Genomic DNA, 22741 nt, shown 5'->3' with positions numbered 1-22741 from the left:
TGAAGGCAAATGGAAGGTGGTTTTCCAAGCCATTCCCTCCGCTTGACCTGTTTCCACAAACTGTGTCCCTGCCTCCACTTCCTGCTCATTTCTGTGAACGGAGAATGTGGCAGTGCTTCCTTTAGCTGATGTCCTCTTGCTCTTTTTCAGATCTGACATATTCTCAGGAAGTCAACTCAGAATTTATAATCAGGACAAGCAGTGGATCAGCCAGTCTTCTGTGAAAGGAAGGAGACTCGGGCATAGCTGACCCTTTTGGGGTTTTCCTTGGGCATAAGACGGGCTCTCAGGAAACACTGCCATTCTACTCACTCTTTCTTCCCACTACCTATCCCCAAACCTATGTTGGTCACATCCTGTGTGTCAGTCCTGCCTCACGCTACACGAGGAATAAAAGATAAACTCATGTGTCTTGCCTGCTACGACATGCAGACTTCCCTCTTTGTCTCCCGCCCTCACACTTCTCACCTGTGCCCAGATCCCTGCTCTGCTCATGCTCACCTTGTCTGGAGTTGGGCTTCTGTAACTGCCTTTTGCAGCTCCAGACACTAAGAGCATCGGTCAGATAATTCTTAACCTCTGGGAGAGCAACAACTAGTTTAGGAGTCACGGAGAAGAAACAATTACCAAGAGAAGCAATATGGATTATTTCCTTATGATGTTCTCTGAACCACGATGCGAGTCTCAGCAAGAGTCAGCTGAGACACTCACTCCCGGGCAACTGCCTTCAGCCAGAGGCACAGGACTTAATTTCATTCACATGCATTAACAACCACACATCCCTCTAGCGCTGTTTGCCACCCCAGAGGCGGGGGCGGTGGGGGGGGGCGATGGGGGGGTGGGGGGTGGGGGGGTAGGGGGGGCGATGCGGGGGGATGGGGGGGTGGGCAGCAGTGGGGACAGGCGGCGCTAATGTTTCTGGGGCTTCCTGCCCCTACCCTTCTCCTCCATGTCGCCTGGAGGTCCTGGTGCCAACTCGTGGGTGTGAACAGATGCAGAGAAGTTTGGGCCCACAAAGCAGGGCCCTGCCTAGACAAACTGACAAGGAGCAGGAGAAATTTACTTCTTCGGGAAGCAGGCATTGATTCTTGGTAAACAAGGTCATGTGCGCACAGCGCCCGAGGCGGGGCGGTGCTCAGTTTCTGGAGTCTCCATTCCTGCAAGAGCAGGGCTTGAGGTCTGTGCTTCCCTCGAATGCCCTGAACCAGACCTCGTGCTTCACGTTCCAGCGGCCAGTCAGTGAGGCCACATGTAAGCACACACAGGGAGGTCAGCAGGCTGCAGATCACGGTCAGGGATACGAAAGCATCCTACCCTCGCAATGCTTTATTTTCTCTTTCTGCCTTTTTCTCCCATCGTCCTGTTTTTTTTTCTCTCTCTCTCCCTTTTCCTGTTTGCTCATTTTTTCCCAGTTTTTTGGAACCAAGAGATCTGGCTTGCTACCACTTCTCTTTGTGACCTTAAAAGAGGTCCTTCATCCTCATGAGACTCACTTTTCTTATGCATAGAAGCAGGAGGTTGGGCTTGGGATAATAAGATCGGGACTGATCTCACTGAAATGATGACTGAGGGCCTGGAGCTCTCTATAGCTTGCTCTCGCCAGCGCACCCCAGCGCATCCCATGTGGCTTCCGAGGGGCTTCTAGAAGCTCTGGGCTCCCAATCACAAAACTGTCTGACCACCAATGTCAGCTATAATAGTAGTTTTCTTTTTCTTTCCCGCCCACATTTGGCACCACAGGGACAAGGGACAGAAAAAAAGCAGGCGTGAATCCCATGGCAAGCTGCTGAGGCAGTGTTTTCTCTTGGCTGTCACCGAGCATGTGCCATCTTCTGCCAGGCATATTTCTGCCACACAGGGAAGTGACCTTGGCCAGCCTCTCCCTCTGCCCCAGCATCTGAACCCAGCCAAACGAGAGCTGCGAAAAGGCTGCAAGAGCTAATGAAGTAGTGTCTAAGAACATTTATGAGATATTTGGATTTTCAAAGCATTTTTCTTTCTATTCTAAAGTGAGACTCTCTCTCTCTCTCTCTCTCTCTCTCTTGCTCGCTTTTAAAGGCCATTTGTTAGGTAAATTAAAAAACCCTGCATAATAATTCCATCATCACACTGTGGTTGAGTCCACAATTGTAGGGTTGGGGGGTGTAGGAAACGGGGCCAAAATATAATCACTTAAATTATTTATCTAAAAATTGTTTTTTCTCAGCCCCACACAGATGCTGAACTGGTTCTGTAATACAGCTTTAAAAATATGCTTTGGGGTCATGACCTCATCTTCGGGGAATTATTACATGCTCATCAGTTGACGGCATCAGCAATCAGTCTGTCCCCAAAAGCATGTGCTTCAAAGAGCCTGACTCAACCCCCTCCTTTAGCCAATTCTCCTGCGGCATGCAGGTCTGGGTTCAAACTTAGTTTTTCAACACTGGGCAAGTTTCAGCAAAGTAGGGCTGGGACAAGGGTGCTGCTCTTGTGATTAATTTTCACAAAAGATTGAACGGGAAGTTAATGCGGATCCCCCAGCAGCTGCCAGGCTCTAAAAGGCTGGTTTTTGTGAGAATTTCAGATGCAAGACCTGTCAGGAGCATTCGCCTTCGGGAACATGACTCAGTCATACTGATTTTCCTTTAACGTCTGCAACATGGGGAATCTGGGGGAGGAGGGAGCTGACAGCAGTGTATTTCCCACACTGCCCATAGGCTTCTCACCATGTGAATTGTTCCAGCAGAGAGACTGGGCTCCTTGGGGTGTTGCTCCCTTGGGAGTCCCTGTGAAGAAGCTGCTGATAACCACCTGCCAAGGCTTTTCACTTGGCTTCGGTCTACAGCATGTGCTATGGATTCTTTGTATGGAAACCTTAAGACCCAAAATAGGGTTATTCTATTGAACTATGCAAGATGGTCAATATTCAACCTATAAAAGTGGAAGTTACATATGTCTGGCCTAAAGTGTGCACTTGACACTTAATTGTGACCTTTTTATTTTGTGGTGGCAGAAAGACCTTCTGTGGAATTTATGACATCCTCCTCGTGTTCAAAGGTCCACTCCGATTCATGCAGCATCCTTAGCTCATGTGACCTCAGGCCTATGAAACTCCCCGTGATTTCCCACCACCCTCATCAGAACTAATCTCTCCCACCTGGGGTTTTGTTGATCGTTGCCTAACAGAACGTATGAAATACATACCTTTTATTACAGCTATTTGTATTCACGAACGACTTTTTAAATCATGAATTCTTTGAGAACACTGGCCATCATACACATCTTTGCATCTCCTAGATGCGTTTTCACATAGTAGGTACTATTAATTATTGATTGATTGACTACCTGAATCTTGATACTTTTACCAAATATATGAAATTGATTAGCACAAGTCAGCTCTTTCAGAATTTATAATGGACTATAGTTTTTGCTTCATGGGACAAAAATGATTATCATCTTTTATTTTAGGATTAAAAAGTTCCTTGTCTTTCTAATGTCACGAATCATGTGGCATTTTCATGGTGTACGCCAATACATTTTTCTTTGTGTTGGTGTGATTCAGAGAATACCAATAGCTTACCAGTCTTCCCAGTTCTGCATTATACTTATTTACAGTTTATCCTGCTGTGTCCCCACTGGAGGAGGGGTGAAGGGTCACATGAGGACACAGAGGGTGTTACGACTACCTAAACACGTGTAACTAGGCCACATGTGTGCATGCTGCCTCTGACCAGAAATTGAGAAGCCCAGTTCAACATGTCTGCAATGGAACTTGTCTTTCCTCCCTTGCTCACCTTCCTGTGTGCCTAGTCTCAGAGAATGGCTCTGGTGTTTTTCCAGAAGCCCAAGCCAGAAGCCTCAGGCCCAGTGCACCCCTCCTGCCCTCACCAGCCCCAATTCTCACTGCACTGACCATCCTCGTTCCCCCGTTCTGTGGACTGCCATCGTTTCCACCACTGCCAAGATTCCGAGTTACCACATTTCTTGCCTCGTCTTTCTGGTGCCCCTTTGTTTCGACTCTTGTCTCCTTCCCCCCCTCCACCAGACTGAGCTTTATAAACAGCACTTCTGCTCATGTTGCTTACCTGATTAAGGTCCTTCATGCATGTCACATGCAAGCTTACCTTTGGCAGAACAACTGGAGCCATCGATGGAGCGGTAGCTCTTGTTAGCCGGTGAAAATGTTTCCTTTGCCACAGCCCACTTTGCCTTTTTATGTGATGTTACATGATCTTCAGATCTTTGTTCTGTGTCTATTCAGTCACTTACTACCTTGGACAGGACAGTGACTAATGATGAAGGGTAAGTTCTAGGTCTTGGCATGCTAATCTCAATCTTGAATATTTCTATACATGCACATTACAATGGACATTAATTTAAGGGTGACATAGACACAGAGATTTTAGCCAGTTAAATAAAAAGACACTACCTCACACCATCCTGCTCCCTTGGAAATAAATTCCAAAAGGAGGAGGAAGATGACATGTTGATCATTGAAGATAAGTCTCCTGAGGTTTCAGAATTAGGATCTAGTGACTCAATAAGGAAAGGCATAAACTCTCTAGCTGTCAGATAGGACTCAGTTCTGGCTTTCGGCAAGGAGAAACAGCACCCACTAACCTGTCAAAGCTTTATCAGAGTGATAAACAGGAGGCAAGAGCTTTCATTAGCTGAGGGCAAAATTGTCATACCCCTATGACTGTTCTCAACTCTGTCACCTTCTTCCTCATGGAGAAAGTGGAGACAGGCAACCCCTGAGTCTCGGTTGGTCAAGGCTTGGATTGTCAGCAAGGTAATAAAAACCCAAACCAGGGCCTCTGCCTGAAAGGTGGCAGTGCCTGTGACTCATCCTACTCAGGAAAGCTTAGTCATTTCAAGATAAAGTTGTGCCAGTTTAACACCCAGTAATATTTTCCAGCCGGTGCTCATCAATAAACAGGAGATCGCCAGTCATCTCTAGATTCTGTTCAGAGCCCCAGTTCTGAGCGGCAGGCAGCTCAGAGGGACAGGAGGGTGGCAAAGAGGCCACATTCACTTTCAGCTTATCTGCCAGCTTAGGCATACCTCAGGGCTCATCTATTACCAGTGCGACTTCTTGGCACTGAATTAAAACCTGTGGCTTTTACATTTCAGCATGTTTTGGGCTATTACATAACTAAAATAACATTTTTTAAAACCTTGTGACTTCACTCTACTAGGTGAAGCTAAAATTAGAGGACAGCCTTAAACTGTAATGTAAGCTACAGACTATCAAACAGTGCCTTACGTTAAAGATAGTCTACAGCAGAGACAGCTAGGCTCAGCCCCGACCGGCCAGTGCTCTCAAAGGTTGTATCCACAGGGACAGCAGCCAGGCAAGGCTTTGAAAGTCCTGGCTTAGAACTTGGCATGGCCACTGTGGAGATTGTTCATATTGAAAATTCAGGCATTCATGCAGGAGTAGAATAGAAAGGCAGGGGGAGTGGGGTCTCGCTGCTAATTGGTTTAGTCTAAGCTCAAGTCTAGCCACCTTTGGCCAACACAACTGTTACTGTAAAGAGAGACTGAAACTAATCAAAGCTGTTTGTGTGGATGTGCCAAGCCACAGAGATCGAACTCCCCTGCACAAGAGGGGGTCATGTAGTAGCAAAATGGGAGTGTTTTGAAGAGAAAGCCCGCTAATTTAAAATGAAGCGCTGACTTGGACGCACCATGACAGGAGAGAGGCGTATGCGTCAAGTGCAGCCTCTCCCCGTGGAGACTGCAGGCAGGCCTGGCGAGCTGGGCAGTCTGCGACTCGCTCACAACACTCGTTTCAGCTCAAACAGACATAACCTCCTTTACCTTCCATTAAATAATTTATTGGAATTCAAAAATAAAAAATGCATGTTTTTTATTCTTCCTTTTTGTTGGAAGGTGCAGTGAAATGACCAAAGGGTTGGGTGAGTGTGTTTGGCGGGATGATGAGGGAGAAAAAGAGTACCTAGATTAGTTAGCAATCATTTAGGGATACTTGACTAGTTCTGCTTTATCTTTTTTTTTTGGGTCAATTTTACACAGACCTTTACATTTAGATGTAATTCTAACAAAAATCCTTGAAATAGCTCTTCCTAATATCCTCTTTTGCTGATGAGGGATCCAGCAAGAGATGAAGACAGATCTCAAATCATCGCCCTAGTCTCCAAACTCAATGTCTTTTCCTCGGAAATATACCAGATCCCATTGGAAACTCATACAGATTACAGGGACAAGACTTCTTTTCTAGGATTATTTGGTGCCACATGTGCCTGTTACCGTATTGCTTCAGAGTCTCTACGGTATTTTGCAGGAATATTGGTTCCCCTGTGATTTGAGGTGCCATGGTCTGGGAGAAGTGGAGAAGATGGCTTTTGGATTGGGTCATGGTGGGTGAGGAGAAGACCTACAGATGTCAGGGTTATAACATTCACATAGCTACCCTTGGAGATCATTTGTTATGTGCCAAACATGTCGACATAAGCACTTGTGAAACAGGGGCCCCAGCCGGGAGATGCAAACACCCACAGACACAGTCTCTGTCCTCAAGGAAGCCCCAGTCTCATCAGGACGGTGAGCTCTAGATCTGGACTTCTCCCACACCTGCCCCCACTCACACCTCACCGAGAGGTTGGAGCTGGACTCCGAGGTACCACATCCACGGATCACCCTGCTGTTCGCCCCGGGGTAGGGAAGTCCTGGAAATGAGCATGACATGTGGTGGGCAGACAAAGGAGGCTTAGCTGGCTTGGTGGAGAGGTGGGGCAGGGAAAGGGTATTACATATCAGTGTGCAATTGAGGAAACTGAGACTTTGCCACTTGCAAAGTAGCAGACCCAAAGTGGGAAAGCAGGAAAAGGGTATGACCCCACTATATGCCGCTTCACAGGGGACCAGCAAAGAGAGGGACCATAGAGCCCTGGCAAAGACTGCCTGGATGCTGGCGCCAGATGTTGTGGTTCTAAGTCTGGTCTTTCAGCTATGTTTTCCTTCCTAACAGGACTTTCTGGGGAGCCAAGGGTTACAAATGCATCTGTCTTTTCATCAGCACTTTTAGCATCAGCTTGCATTGGGTAGAGATATTCATCTACACAAATAACATTACTCCCTGAAGGAATTCAAGACATTTTAGAAACCACAATCTAATTTGTAAAATAAGGCAAAGCAAAGTGTAACAAAAAACCAACAAATAAGTTGTGTAACCATTTTTTGTTATGCAAAGCTGAAATTAAGAACCAAAATTTGACAACTATACAAAGAAAAAGTATATGGTTTATAGTGTATTATTTTAAGAACAAACTATACCAACAAACATGCATATTCAGGGGGGGTTTATAGGTATGATATCTCAGAACAAAACTGAAATTACTGTGTTAATGAAAAATCACCATCTCAGTTAGCTAAGGATGGAATAAATTGGTACTTTCCAGAAATTTTTCTTTGAATTCTATCCTGGTTACAGGAAAATAATAAGCAATTTGTTAAGAAAATTCAGAACAACTTGATTTTCAGAGGGAAACTGAGATACACACATACCTACCCATGGTTATTTCCGTTCAAGGAAAAAGATGACAAACCCGAAATGCTTGAAGTGGTAAAAACAGTTAGTTTTATTTCACAGCTGATAACAATTTGTCCTTTCATAGGTAGAAAACGCAAAAACAAGCTGTGTTTTACTTCCTTCTCAGAGGACGAGCGGTCCGCGGGCGCTCCTCCGACTGCTGTCCTGCCGCTTGCCGGGGGTTACTCAGGTCGCAGGAGCTTTCCTGCATCTTCCCACGGACATGCCTGATCTTGTCATCATCTACAGCGCAGTCCACAGCCCCCGTCTTAACTTCCTTGCTCTTTCGGTTCTTCCTTTTCTTCCTCCCTGTGTTCCTTCTCTGTGCCTTCAGCAGAAGCCCCAGTTTCTAGACTCCTGTGTCTCCAGGCCTATTACCCCTCCCTTCATCCCTGTTCAGTAGAGCTGCCTTCATACCTTTTGCCTGCCTCACCTCTCCACCAAGCTGGAACCCATACGAAAAAGTCGAGGTCCATCATCTCCATAAGAACATGGGTACTCTTTATCTGTTTTGTTCACAGTCACAGTCCCAGCATCCAGAAGAGTGGCTGGGGCATTGTAGGCTCTCAATAAATAACTGCTGAATGAATGAATGCCTTCATTACTTAGCTCCCTTGGTTCTGTGCCCTCTGCTCTCTGGATGGCAAGCTATACCTCCTGTGTCCACCCACCACACCCCGTGCTCACTTCCAGAACTTCCCAACCCTGGGGAAACAGCAGGGTGATCCGTGGGGAGTGAGCGGTGGGCCCAGCTCCAGACTCCCGGTGAGGTGCGGGTAGGGGTGGGTGTGAGAGAAGTCCAGGTCTACAGCTCACTGTCCTGATGAAGCTGGGGCTTCCTTGAGGATAGGGACTGTGTCTGTGGGTGTTTGCATCTCCCGGCTGGGGCTTCTGTTTCATAATGCTTCTAAATTGAGTCATGAATGACCCCAAGGTGGCTCTGAGCCAGTCGTACTCTTTGGTGTATCTGCATCTGCAAAGTCCTTCATTTCCTATTAAACTCAGACTATCAGCTTCTGCATGGGAAGTGCGCTACTCAGGGTGTGGAAGGTCAGATCTGAAACTGGATCTGTAACTTGAAGGCATAAGATAGTCACACGGCTGTGTGCCAGGGATCCAAATGGCGCTGGGCCTATCACATAACGTGTCTCACTCCCGAACCTATCCCTCCTCATCTGATTTGCCAGAGGGCCTGGATTCGTCAGGGCTCTGGGTTTCTTTGCTTCGGGCAGTTGCTCTTCTTCACTCAGGAATCCAGGACACAGGGCCTAGGGTGATAAGGGGTGAGAGGGCAGCACTGGTGGGGGGCAACCCAGGAAAACCTCCGCTCCTCCACATATTTTTCAAGCCAACTAGAACATCAGAAGTAGGGTAATGGCTTGACCTAGTCCTGGAGGTATGGCGAGGCCACTGTCTGCTCAGCAATGCTGTGTGGCACAAAAGCAGATCAGGCCTGGTCCCATTATTAAGAAGAAAAAGGGTCTTGTCAAAGGGGGCTGGTCCTGTAGTGAGCGGCCATAAGAACAGAGATGAGTGCAGAGAGGTTTCGTGGACTGACAAAGCCTTTAAAACTCCCAAATCTGTTAGGACCTGGCGAAAGATGGAGGAGGCTGAAAGCTAGAAATGGGCTTTTGGCACCTGTGAGTCTCACCAGCTGAGCACAGCCACCAAAAGCCTTTATCGCTTCTCCAAGGTCAGCAGTGAGTGATTGAGCCAACCGGAGGGGGCTGCTGGTGAAGGAGAGGGGGAGGGGAGGAGCGGAGGGGACTGACAAAACCCAGGCAAGTCTACTCCTGGGGGCTGGAGCTCTGGAAAACAAATTTGGAAACATTATCCCACAAGATCTCCATTGAAGACACTAAGCTCAGAGGCCCAGAGGGACCACTGAAGAGAGGAGGCCAGAGTGAGGGATCTCAGAGACTTTGCCGTTCCGGCGAAATCAAAACAGCATGAAGCAAACGGCTCATGAAAAGATGAGGGCGGAGACCACGCTCCGAGCCATGTCAGCACGAGGGAATCTCTAACATTCTTGAGATCCCCGTAGAAAAGGCGTTCGTTCAACTTAGGAATGAACTGTGAAAAGCTGAATTCCAGTCTGGAGTCTCTGTTGAAGCGTAAAAAACAAAAAAACTCTCCCACAGGCTCTTTGGGGAAACAGCACATGATCTCATTTCAGACTGTTCCAGGGATGGCAATGGAGGCGAACCCCACAGCCCCTGGTTTGTGATGGCACCCCAAAATGCCAGGCAGTTGTGAGTTTAGGGGATTCGAAATTCACTTATAAAATGAGCTCTAATTGGAATTCAAAAAGTAAACATGAACCAAGGGTATTTTTATTGTATTTTTTCATTTAGTAGTAAAGCTTTTTCATCTGGATTGGATTTCAATTGCTCCCTGGGTGGCTGCCATTCAGTTTAAAAAAAAAAAAATTAAAAATTAAGCAGAGACGGCTTTAGGCAGTTATAAGTAATAGAGGGGGGAGATAACATCAGGAAGGAAGCTGCGGGTGGGTGTGGAGCAGGTCCCTGGGTGCTAGGGGGATGTATGGGTCAGGTACCAGGTCAGGGGCACTCATATTTTATGTAGAACATATTTTATGCTGAACATTTGAAAAGCCACTTCCTGGACCAGTACGGTTCACACCAAGATTCCAGGGTGTCGGGAACACACACTGAATTCCTCAATTTTTCCGAATGTGTTTCAGGTTTGGAAGTAAATTTTAATAATAAGAGAAGATAAGGCCTTTTGGAGTGTTTCAGAATAATGCAGAAATGCTGAAAAAGACCCGCTGGATCTCATCATCTACTGCATGTAGCATCGACTTGTGTTAATATGAGCAAGTTTTTGCTTTTGTGTTTTCAAGTGTCAAGAATGACGTTATAAGGTGTTGAATTATCATTTGGAAGGATTTGGTGGCCTGTGTCTTTTCACAATCAGGTAAGTAGGAAGATTCAAGAAATAATATTAGGCCCAGATCCCGGGGCCCTGCGGGGAAGTGCCGACATGGGTGCTGATCTTGCCCCAAACCTCTCGTTTTCTCACCTCTACTTGGCACCAAAACCCACGGGGACCAAAGATTTCTCTGCTCCCTCCAAACTGGTTTTGAAACGTGGCAATGACATCAATAAGGTCTCCTCCTGAAGGTTCATGTGTGACAGTTACAACTTCACAAGGCTGCCTCTGGGATGAAGCTGCCTCTGGGATGAAGCTGAGAGGTCCAGTCTGCTGGCCTTCATTGGTTTACTTCTATGGAGAATGGTGGTTCCGTCCCTCTTGTGTCCTAGGCTAGTGCAGCCCTTGTCACTGAGGTGAGGAGGAGGGGTAAGAAGGGTGAACTCTTGCCCTTCCTTTGCCTCTGTGTAAACATCAAGGAGATTCGAAGCTTGTGAGTACTGTCCTGATAATACACAGGGTTTGACTGTCAGTGTGAGGGTAATTGAACAGAAACCCAGGTGATAACAGTTAGTATCACTCAGACAATTGGAAATCCAAAGGAGGGGGAAGATACTGGTAAGAGTAGAAGATTTGGGACAGATTAGAAAACATGAATTAAATTAGGGTAATTATAGGTACCGTAAAAACTCTCAGATTTTAATGTCTTAACACAATAGAAACTTATTTCTATCTCCTGAATAGTTCGATGCAGGTATTATTGAGTAATAGAAGACTTGCCGCAGTGGCAGTCGGGATGTGCGGCTTCTTCCATCTGTGGTCCTGTTGCCCCTAAGGCCTTGGAGAGAGAGAGGGTATGGAGAAGTCATTCTTACTTCTTGAATGCCACGTATTGGAAGAGACACACGTCATTTCCACTCACAGTCCTGTTCCAGTTCTTTATTGACTCATAACAAATCAATCCCAATTTAGTGGCTTACAACAATGACAATATTTGTTTTGCTCATGAATTTGCAATTTGAACATGGCTCGGTGGGGACAGCTTGTTTCTGCTCTATTTGGTGTCTCCTGGGATGACTTGAAGGCTGAGGGCTGGAGTCATTAGCCGATTTATCCCCTATACCCAAGGCTGGTGTCTGCTGGTATATCAGTGTCTGCTGGTGCATCAGCTGCGGCTGTAGCCAAATATCTACATGTGGACTTTCAGCTGCTGGATTGCCTCATAGTACAGTCTGGGTTCCACAGGCAAGTGTCCTAAGAGGACTAGAGAGAAGCCATATCACCTTTTATGATGTGGCCTGATAAGCTTCCTATGCGCACTCAGATGAAGGGGAGAGAACATAGACATCACTGCTTGATACAGGAGTGTAGCATCACATTATAAGACTGTGTAAAATGGGACCTATTGGTGTGGCTATCTTTAGATAGTACAATGTGTCATAATTCTATTGGTGAGAACTAGTTATATGAGGCTTCTAGATGCACTATGATTTTAGGAAATAGAGCCCTAGTTGGGCAGCCCCTTCAAAATGACAGCAATGGCAGGAAAGCTCACATTTTGATTGTAGCTAGAAACCTCTGCCACATGCAATAAGGAGCTCTTTTTATTTTATGAATAGGCCCACTGTAATGCTCCCTGGTCAAATGGAGACATCTGCAAAGACACTCTGTAGGATGTTGGCAGAGAAAGCAGCATCATGCTGTGAGCACTTGAGGTTTTGCTTGAAGGGAAAGTGCAACCATGTGTTGCCCAGACTGCATTCTGACACCATCCGCCTTTAATACATTCCAGTGGAACCCCAAGCAGGCTAGACAGACCTCAGGCTCATTTCGGTAGCTACTAAAATGGGACAAGGTGGGACACTTGATCACAGGTCCTCCCCTCATCAAGTATTCTCTTTGCACATCCTCTGGCACCCTCACTCCTAGAGCTTCTCTGATTTCCTATGGAAATAAACATTGTGGTGATGAAAGTAAGGCTCTAGAACATTCATCAACCCATTTATTTAGCAGATTTAATGAACAACTATTATGTACCAGGCACCGTGCTGAGCACTGGAGAAACACTGTGAGTTAGCCTAGCAGAGGGCGGGGTTGCCCCGGTGAAGGATTTGTGCCTGGTTCAGCACGAGTGCGCTGCTCTGTGTCAAGACAAGGTGGGTGGGTAACAAAGAGTATAGCGACTTCCATAATGCGCTGGTGGCTGCATGAATTAACCTAATTAAACTGCCTAACTGGTAAACTACATGCTGCTCATGTCAGACTTGTAAATCAATGATGAAAGACAAAATGATAGGGATATCTTTGCCGTACACTTATCTGGGGGGCAATTAATTATAACGGGTTGGAATGGCATTTGTGCCTTGGAATATGGAGGCAGCTGAAGAAATTATGTATGTACTGCTGCAAGTAATTTGCATTTAATTGTAATCGGCATTCATTTAGAGTTCTGGCAGCTGAGCTGCCCTGTGTGTCACCAGACACTTCAGCAGATCACTAAGTTACCCTATGAGTGTTTCAGGGACACTGACTGCATTTGTAACAAGTGGCATTTTGGCATACAAGAGTGTTCTTCCTCAGAAAAGAGACAAACCATGAAAGAAATGTCAAAATTGAGAAAGGAGAAAATCACTGGGTGCTTTTAGAAATGCTTCTCCCTACCCACTCTTGAAAAACAAAACCCAGACCCTCTTTTTTCCTCCCTCATAGCTGTAGCAGTAGAACTAAAGCATGGTTTTCAAAATTGGCAGAGAATGACTGGTATTTCACAAAGAACACATCAAATGTGGGACAACTTCATAGGAAGAGTTTAACTGAAAAAATAAAGAAAACAACCCAAGCTCCTGCTGGTTTTGATGCCTGCCAAGGGAGAAGACTCCATTGGCCACTGAGGGAGATTAACCCTTGTTTTTATAGGAAGTTGGAAGCCACAGTACAGGATGTGCCTCATTTGAGTATATAAGATGTGATCATAAAGTCAAAAGACTTAAAAAAAATACTCATAAGCAGGGCTGCTGCATTTGATTGTGTGCTGTCCCTTTCAAAGCACTTATCTTAGGCTGCTCTAGGCTATGTCATTAATCAAAACACGCTTGGAATTCCTCTTCGGAGACTAAAGTACATTCTTTTGAATATTTTAGCTCTAAAATAATTTAGAGCCAAATTTGAGTAATAAGATAGATATGCAAACCGAGTTTAATATAGATGTGTGTATGTGTATGTGTGTAATCACAAAAGAGGCGTGCCATAATGCAACGAGAATGGTTTTCTTATGTGGATTTTAAGTTGGCTCTAAAAGCATTTCTTGATGAGTGCTGCTGAACTTGTTTCAAAGTTATTGGCATAGCAGAAAGATGTCCATGGCCTAATGTCTCCCATGCTTATTTGGCCAAGGGATCCTTTTTAAATATATTTTTATTAACAGCTCTTATAACCATTGTTACTAAAAACTTCTTTTGGGAAATGCTGAACTTTAGCCATTACAGAGAAAAGAATATACAGAAATACTCTGGAAGACAATGGGACTTCTTGGTAAGCCAAGGTAAATTGACCTCATCTTTTTCTTCTCTCCCAATGTGCCAGCAAAAGAAAAAAAAAGATAGACTCTCGAAGGCAGTAGAAGACAATAGTGGCCAAAAGATTACCATACATTCCTGGGAAATGAGAAGCCCGTGTTGGAAACAATAACTTAGGAAAGTGGAGAAAACTAAAACCTAGAGTCCCAGGAGGAGGTACTATGGCGAGGTAAGCTTACTTGCCCTCAGCACTCACGGAGGCTCAGAACTGGGAGGTACAAGATATTACTTTGAAACATAGTTGGTTAGATGAGATGCTGTTATGCACTGACTGTTTGCGTCCTCCCCAAATTCATATTAAAAACCTACCCCCTCTGATGCAATGGTATTAAGAGGCAGGGCCTTCGAAAGGTAATTAAAATTAGATGAAATCATAAGGATGGAGCCCTCCTCAATGAGATCAGTGCCTTTTTAAGAGTTACAAGAGAACCTTCTTCTCCCCGCTCTCTGCCATGTGAGGACCAGAGCAAGTGAGCAATCTGTAACTGGAAGAGGGCTCTCACCAGAACTCTACCACCCAGGTACCCTAACCTTGGACTTCCAGCCTCCAGAACAGTGAGAAATAAATTTATGCTGTTTATAAGCCACCCAGTCTATGACATCCTGTTTCAGCAGTCTGAGCTGACTAGGACAGGTGCTATAATAGAGAAGCCAGAAGAAAGTCTGCATGAAGAAAGACCAGGTCCCTCTTCTATGCCCCTCTCCCATCAAAAACTAGAAGTTTGTCCTTCTTTGGGGAAATTGAACCTGAGAGGCTCTGACTTATAGGACATCAGATAAAGATGTAGAGGTTGGGGAATAGAGAAGAATATACACGAAAACAAGAGGATTAAATGTATTTATAATGAATGAAGGGCTCAAATACCTGCTTCCTCCATCCTGCTTCCATAGTACTGGTAGCCAGGCTAACGTCCCCTGAGCGGAAGGTTGAATGATAGATGATTCCTTTATAGAGCAATTTGAGAAAACTGGAGAAATGCTTGCATTTATTGACATTGGGGATCCTTCCCTTAAAAGGCTGCATTGCCATTGTATTGTCTTAGAGTAAAGTCCTCTATTTCGTTCTGCCTGTCAACGCTCATGCTCAGTGAGTCCTAACCAGGCTTTTAGTGCCTCACCTTTAGGTATCAATAACTGTAAAACTTAGCAAACATTTAAGGAAAACCTCCATCATGAAAGATAGAAAAGAAGAAAACATAGGTAATACAAAAAACAGAAGAAAATGTAAAATAAACTTGCAATAAATATACTTGTAAGGTAAGGGATACTACTGCACCCATGAAACTAGAACACATTGCTATTAAAAAAGAAATAAGGCATACACCAAAAGCACAGGAAACGAAAGGGAAAAATAGATAAATTGAACTGAGCTTCATCAAAAATTTTGTGCATCGAAAAACACTATCAGAAAGTGAAAAAACATCCCAAAGGATGGTAAAAAGAAATATTTGCAAGTCATAAATTTGGTAAAGATTAACAGCTAGAATATATAAAGAACTTATAAAAATTCAGCAACAACAACAAAAACCTCAACAACAAAGTTTAAAAATAGGTCAAGTATTTCAATAGGCATTTCTTCAAAGAAGATAAACAAATGAACAATGAGCACATGAAAAGTTACCCAACATCACTAAGTTAGGGAAATGCAAATCAAAATCACAATTAGATAATATTCCACACTCATTAGAATGACTATTATAGAAAAAAAGCTCAGAAAACAACAGGTGTTGGTGAGGATGTGGAGAAATTAGAACTCTTGTGTATTTAGGAAGGTAATATAGAATAGCCACTGTGAAAACATTATGGCAGTTTCCCTCCAAATTAAACAGAATTAACATAAAATCCAACAATTCCATTTTAGGATATATATCACAAAAATTAAAAGCAAGAACATGAACATATTCATACACCAATATATTCAAAGATGTTTATATACCAATGTTCATAACAGCATTATTTATCACATCCAAAGGAGGAAACCACCCAAATCTCCATCAACAGATGAATGGGTAAACAAGATATGGTGTATGCATACAGTGGAATATTATTTGGCCTTAAAAAGGGATAGAATTCTGATAAATGCTACAACATGAATAAACTTTGAAAACATTATGTTAGGTTATATAAGGCAGACACTAAGGATAAATATTGTATGATTCCACTTGTATGAGTACCTAGAATAGTCAAATCCATAAAGACAGGAAATAGAATCGTGGTTACCAGGGACTGTTGGGGCTGGGTGGGTGAGGGGGTGAATGGGGAGTCGTTGTGTAATGGCTACAGAGCTTCAGAATGGGATGATGAAAAAGTGGATAGCGAGGGTGCTGCTACAGCATTGTAAATGTACTTACTGCTAATGAAGTACACTTTTAAAAATGGTTAAAACGGAAATGTTTGTGTTATATGCCTCTTACCACAATTTTTAAAAGAGAAAAAAGAAATAATCATAGCATAAGAAAGAGATCATAGAAATTAAAACTAGGATACCCCATTTTATAACATTTTATTCGAAAACTTAGAAAAGGATAAAATATCCCGGAAAAGAATAAAGGATAAAAAGACAAAGGGAGAAAAGGAAATGGAGATCTAGAAAATTCTAGACTGAATCAGAAAGTTGAACACCTGCCTGAAATGAGTTCCAGAAACAGAAAATAAAGCAAATGGAAAGCACAGGTTATCAAAGGATTAATATAAGAAAACTTTCCAGAACTAAAGGACATGAGTGTCCAGACTAAAAAGCCAGTGATGTGCTCAGAACAGTATAGTAAGGGCCAAAGAAAGGCTCACACAGGTAAATAGCATCATGGGACTTGGAATAAATAAATGACCCCAAAAGATCCGAGCAAGTAGGTCACTTACAAAGGATTGAGAATGTGAACAGCATTTGATTTATCAATTGCAACACTACAATCCAGAAGACAATGGATCAATGCTTCGACGTCCTCAGGGAAAATGATTTGCAAACTCCAATTCTATGCTCAGCCAACGATCATTAAGAATATGTTGGTATCTCATCGTGGTTTTGATTTGCATTTCCCTAATAGTTAGTTGAAGTTGAACATCCTTTCATATTTCGTTAGCCATTTGTATGTCTTCTTGAGAGAAGTGTCTGTTCAGATCCTCTGCCTATTTTTTAATTGGATTGTTTGTTTTGTTGTTGTTATTGAGTTGTGTGAGCTCTTTGTATATTTTGGATATTAGGCCCTTATCGGAGTTATTGTTTGCAAATATATTCTCCTATTTGGATGATTGTCTCTTTACCTTGTTGACAGTTTCTTTTGCTGTATAGAAGCTTTTTAATTAGGGAAATGCAAATCAAAACCACAGTGAAATACCATCCACAACTGTTAGAATGGCTATGATCAACAGGACAAGTAATAACAAGTGTTGGAGAAGTTGTGGGGAAAAAGGGGCTCTCATACTTTGCTGGTAGGACTGCAAATTGGTACAACAACTATGGAAAACAGTATGGAAGTTCCTCAAAAAACTAAGACTTGACCTACCTATGATCCAGCAATCCCTCTACTGGGTATTTACCCCGAAGATTTGAAAACTCATATCCGAAAAGATATTTGCATACCGATGTTCATAGCAGCATTATTCACAGTGGTCAGGACATGGAAGCAACCGAAGTGTCCTACGATAGATGATTGACTAAAGAAGCTGTCATGCATATATACAATGGAATATTACTCAACCATAAGAAGAGATGAAATACAGCCATTTGTGACAACATGGATGGATTTTGAGATAGTCATGCTATGCAAAATAAGCCAGACAGCAAAAGTCGAAAACCACATGAAATCACTTATATCTGAGATATAAATTTAAAAGCAACAAACAAACATGACAAACAGAGACTCATGGACATGGACCGTGGACTAGTGGTTACCAGAGGGAAGGGGGCGAGAGGGGAAGTAGATGGGGTAAAAAAGGTCAAATGTGTGGTGATGGAAAGAAATCTAACTATGGGCAGTGAATACACAATACAATATATATATGACTTACTGTTAAATTGTACACTTGAAGCAATAGAGTTTGTTGATCAATGTCACCGCAAAAAAAAAAAAAAAAAAAAAAAGAATGTGCTGGTAATCTCGCTTCAGTCTACATTAATTCATGAAAGATTATTTATTCCCTAAGGCCCTGCTCTATAGGCCAGTCAGACTAAGAAAGAATCTTTGCTATCAAATACTTTTTATAAGCATTTTCAGCTCATCTGTTTTTTTTTTTTTTAACTTTACTTTTATTAAGGTATACTTGACATATAAAATTGTAAGATAGATATTTAAAGTGTACATTGTGGTGATTTGTTATGCATTATGGTCATCTGGTCCTTAGGACAGCAGTGGTGGCAGAGAAGGAATTCAGTGAAGTGACTCAGCTCCTTTTGCCACTCTCCTGTTTTGAGTCCCTGTGCCCTGGACCCTGTGATGTCCTGTCTCTTGATTTGCTCACTTATTTGGCAGGAGCCCATGCTCCAGTAGTTTCTTAGGGAAATGAAAAATTTGAGTCCCTACATATTGGCAAATGTTTCTATGCTACACTTAAATTTATTGGGTAGTAAATAATTTAAGAAATAGAGGACCTAAAAGGAAAGAAGTCCAAAGATGACAGGTGCACAGTTAGGCAAGCTCAGAGAGCCCCCAGGCCCTGTCCATACAGGATGGGGAACTGTGGTGGGGGGAAATATTTATAAGTTTATGATGGAGGAAAATTCATAGACATATGACAGAATCATTGGAGCATTTGGATAGAAACTGGAGACTTACAAAGAAAACCAGGCAATGAATTAAATGGAATAATTATTAACCCCAGGAAAAAAATATGTAGGAAAGGAGTATTGACATGTGTGCTAATGAGCTCGGTAGTGAATGACAATTGTATAATCATATGCAGTAGCTAAATACTGTGATAAATCAGCGTTGGGAGAGTGGGGGAAGGCAGCAGTGATATGGGGAGTATGAAAGGTAAGGTCTTATATAGCATGATGGGATGTTCATAGTTTCTGCCTAAAACTGACCAATCAAGGATTGGAAATACATTTTTTAGAAATGTAGTTATAAATACTTGAGGGAACTAACAAAGGAGCTAATTACTCTGGGGATCATGCCGAGATCATCGGGACTGGAGGGGCAGAAAACCACCTTTTAGAATGTTTTGATTTTTTAAAAAACCATGTATGATGCAAATATCTGTATTTGATAAAAATATAAACTAACCAAAGAGAGTAGTTTCAATTTATGAACACATATGAAATGAAAAGTTCTTTGAAAAATCAGGTTGTGAGTGGTTTGCAGATTAAAATTAGAGCTACACTTGGACGAGATGCACCTCCAAATGACTGTGACTGACTGACTGCTCTCAGTATGGAGCTAGTCAGAGGGCCCCCGAGATGCACAGGTGACTGTCACAGGCCAGGAAAATCACAGTCCCCTCAGCGGTTCATTTTGGGAATTTGCAAGTTATATCTCTATTACTCTCTTCCCACGCTCCTACCCACTTTTTACTCCTGATGGGATAGCTCTGGCTCATTTTTCAGGAGCCTGTCTTTTGAGGAGACCAAGCCCATTTCAAGGATGGCACTGGCTGCCTGACAATTCTCATTACAAGCCTCTTGAGGGCAGGGACTTTGAATTTTTCTATTATCTATATGCTAACTGAATTTCTATGATAGTAAAGGCATAATTCTTGGGCTGGAGAAACAAATATGAGCAAGGCACCATCCCTGACTTCAAGGGAGAGATGGACACACAGTTAAACATAATGCCAGAGTTAGATATTTTAAATATTTTAGTGGAAAATTGGAAAGAAATAATTTTTAAAAAGTACTATTAAGACACTATCTTAGCCTGGGTTCTTTGCAAAACAGAGCCTGAGGCAAAGCTAATGGCTGGTGCCTCGAGGTGCCCTCCTAGGGCAGCAATCATGAAAAAAAGAAGGGACAGCCATCTCCGGAAGGAGATTAGGGAGCTGCCTTGCCTGGAACAGTCCATAGGGGTGTGGTGGGTGTGTGTGTGTGTGTGTGTGTGTGTGTGTGCGCATGCACACGCGAGTACGCATGCACATGCGCACGTGTGTGTTTGGGATAGGGTGACAAGATACTCCTCTGAGGGCTCCTGCCTGTCTTGTCTCTTATTGGTCAAAGTTGGCCCGATGTGAGACATCACCTGTCCTATCTAGCCTTTGAGCAAGTAAGATCCTGCTCACTGCAGGAGCATTCTCAGAGTCTGGAAGTGATGCGGGGAGCAGACTCTCCAGGGGGTCTGGTCAGGTGGGACCGAGTCCAGGGAGCTGTTATTCCCGTCTCAGCTCCCACCATGGCTGGTGCGGCAGAGCCTGGGTGACACACTGCATTGAGACAGACACAGCTGAGAGTCAGGATGTGGAGAGTGACTGGGATGGAGAAGGCAGTGAACACACTATATTTCTCTTCCCACTCACAAGCAAATTCAACCTTGGGAAGTAACCACTGGAAATAGTTGAACTTATAAATATTAGCAATTCTGACTATTGGTCAGGAAACATGTTGCAATTTTTTTTTTCTTTTTGGTCTAAATAAGTGAAAACAAGATCTCTCTCAGATCAAGGAAAATAGTCTTAACAGACAAATTTACTGGAAGACTGTCGTTCCCGAGAGCTTTGCACTGTTGTTCCCTGTTCCTGGCTCTCAGTGAACACTGGTTGAGTGGACAAGTGAATCTATGCATTCCCATTGATTTATTAGTTGGAGAGACCATATAGAAAAACCCTCACACCATCTGGGTCAGCTGTCCTCATACTTTAGTGTGTGCAAGCATGGCACAAGGGAATTTGTGAAAGATGCAGACCGTGGTTTCTGGTGCTAGAGGTTCCAATGCAGTTGACCTGGGGTGGAGATGGGAATTTGCATTTTTTTCAACCAGCATCTCAGGTAATCCAGGTGCAGTGGTTTGTGGACTAAAATAAGAAAAACCTTGCTGAAAGGTTCTGATAATTTGTGGTCTTATGGATTTGCACCATAGAAAAAGATCATGCTTCATGTTTACTTGCAACAAAAGCCACACCTAGAGGATACAGCTGCAGATACCACACTTTCCTTCCTATCCGTGAGATGTTGGAGTGGCACTTTTTACAGAAAAAGGAACTTGATGATGGTAACAAACAACTGTAAATGCGGAGAGTATAGAACTGTTCAAATAGGATGGCCCGAAAAGTGCCAACAGCCCCATTTCAGTCTCAAATAGTCCTATCTTGTAGGATTTAATTCCACAAGCTTTGGTTAGGCACTGTGCCCAGTTTGGGAGACAAAGGTATTTAAGACAGAGATCTTAAAAGCTTTCCCTGTGCGTGTACTTCTTTTGGGCAAAAAGGTAGCCAGTGGTCAGACTGGAGAGTTTGAAGCAAGTAATGGTGGGTGAGTGAAGGTCAGTAGAAGGTGTGAACTTGGGAAAATGACTTTTATTGACAGAAAACAGTGATATTGTTCTGAGAAACCATGTTTTCTCACATCCTAGGCTGTGAGAAGCTTTGCATTTAATTCACTTCATTGAGAGTGGACAGCCTGCTTTTGCCCTGAGGCTCCGAGCCTGTGGGGGTCACTTCGATACAGAGAAGCAGACTTGGTTTCCAAACCCCATAATGCGGAATTTGGACAAAACATTTCACAGTTATCCTAACGTGGCAGTTTCCAAGGAAACAGGACCCCAAGCCCACTTCTTAGCACTGTTAGTGATCAGACTGTGTTGTTCCTAACAGAACTTAAAAAAAAAAAGTTTCTGATGGGACATGACCTAGGCCACACAAACAGAGGGTCACTCAAGGCAATACCACAGCTGTGAAATGATGGTCAACCTTTCTCCTTTTGAGTGATTACTGCTTTCTCACCTAATGACAACTTCTTTTCCAACAGCTCCCTCAGCCCCACTTCATTCTTCCTGCTCCTGAGTAATGGCTGCTACAAACTCGGTTTCTAAAATGCCTCTGCTTCACGGCAGCTCCAGTTTAGAACAGTTCTCCCCTCCCCAGGCCCTCCTAAAATTCCTTCTACTGAAGCACAAAGCCCATAATAACCTCTGCCCGCTCCCTTTGATGAGATGCTTCGCAGTTCTTACGGTGTCCTTCATCTCGTTGCGGTGAGTTAATACACTGCAACTTGCCTGGCTGCAGGTCTGCGCCTGGTGGTTTTTATCTGACAGGCTTTATCAAAGGTTAGGGGTGGGCAAAAGAGGGTTTTTCCCCTCCCAGTGGTGCACTGGTAAACGTTTCACTACTAGGTTTTTGAAAAGAAAGGAAAAGGAAAAAGCCCTGATTTGTGCTGTTTGCCAGTGATGTAAACATTTCCACGCTGGTTGATTTCACACTACCAATGCGACTTCCTCGAACACGGAGTTGGGAAGAGAAGCACACGTCGGTTTTCGGGAGTCTGTGCGAGTGGGCTCCAGTACTCCAAAAGCATCTTCTTCAAGCAAGAACATTTTTGTTTTCTCATTGAGTTTCCAGAATTTGTTCCTCCATGGAGTAACCTATGATCTTTTCTTTCCCTGAGTCCGTGTGAGGAATCTGACACCTAGCTGATTTATAAGCAAGTTCTGAGGAATGTTATGACCGAAATAGAAACTCAGTGACAGAACTTGCACATAAAAATGGGCAAGTAATAAAGCACCAGAGTTTTAGAGACCAGTAAATACACACCCAAGTAGTCACTGTCAGGTCTTCACTGAAGGCAGCTTCACGGCTAGGGCAGAGGCCGGATGAT

At 43.6% G+C, this 22741-nt stretch overlaps 1 long non-coding RNA gene across 1 annotated transcript in view; it reads left to right on the top strand.

Annotated features, from left to right (window-relative positions):
* LOC118608689 overlaps positions 1-22741 on the top strand; it is a 65501-nt gene that overhangs the window by 22219 nt on the left and 20541 nt on the right. The window contains exons 2-3 of the long non-coding RNA XR_004953128.1: positions 10242-10474; positions 14012-14173. This is a non-coding gene — a long non-coding RNA (uncharacterized LOC118608689). The remainder of the gene's footprint in view (positions 1-10241; positions 10475-14011; positions 14174-22741) is intronic.

Source organism: Rousettus aegyptiacus, unplaced genomic scaffold, assembly GCF_014176215.1.
Source record: "Rousettus aegyptiacus isolate mRouAeg1 unplaced genomic scaffold, mRouAeg1.p scaffold_m13_p_10, whole genome shotgun sequence".
Lineage (NCBI taxonomy): Eukaryota > Metazoa > Chordata > Mammalia > Chiroptera > Pteropodidae > Rousettus > Rousettus aegyptiacus.
The sequence above is the reverse complement of the archived record's forward strand: the minus strand, read 5'-3'. Positions and strand labels throughout refer to the sequence as shown.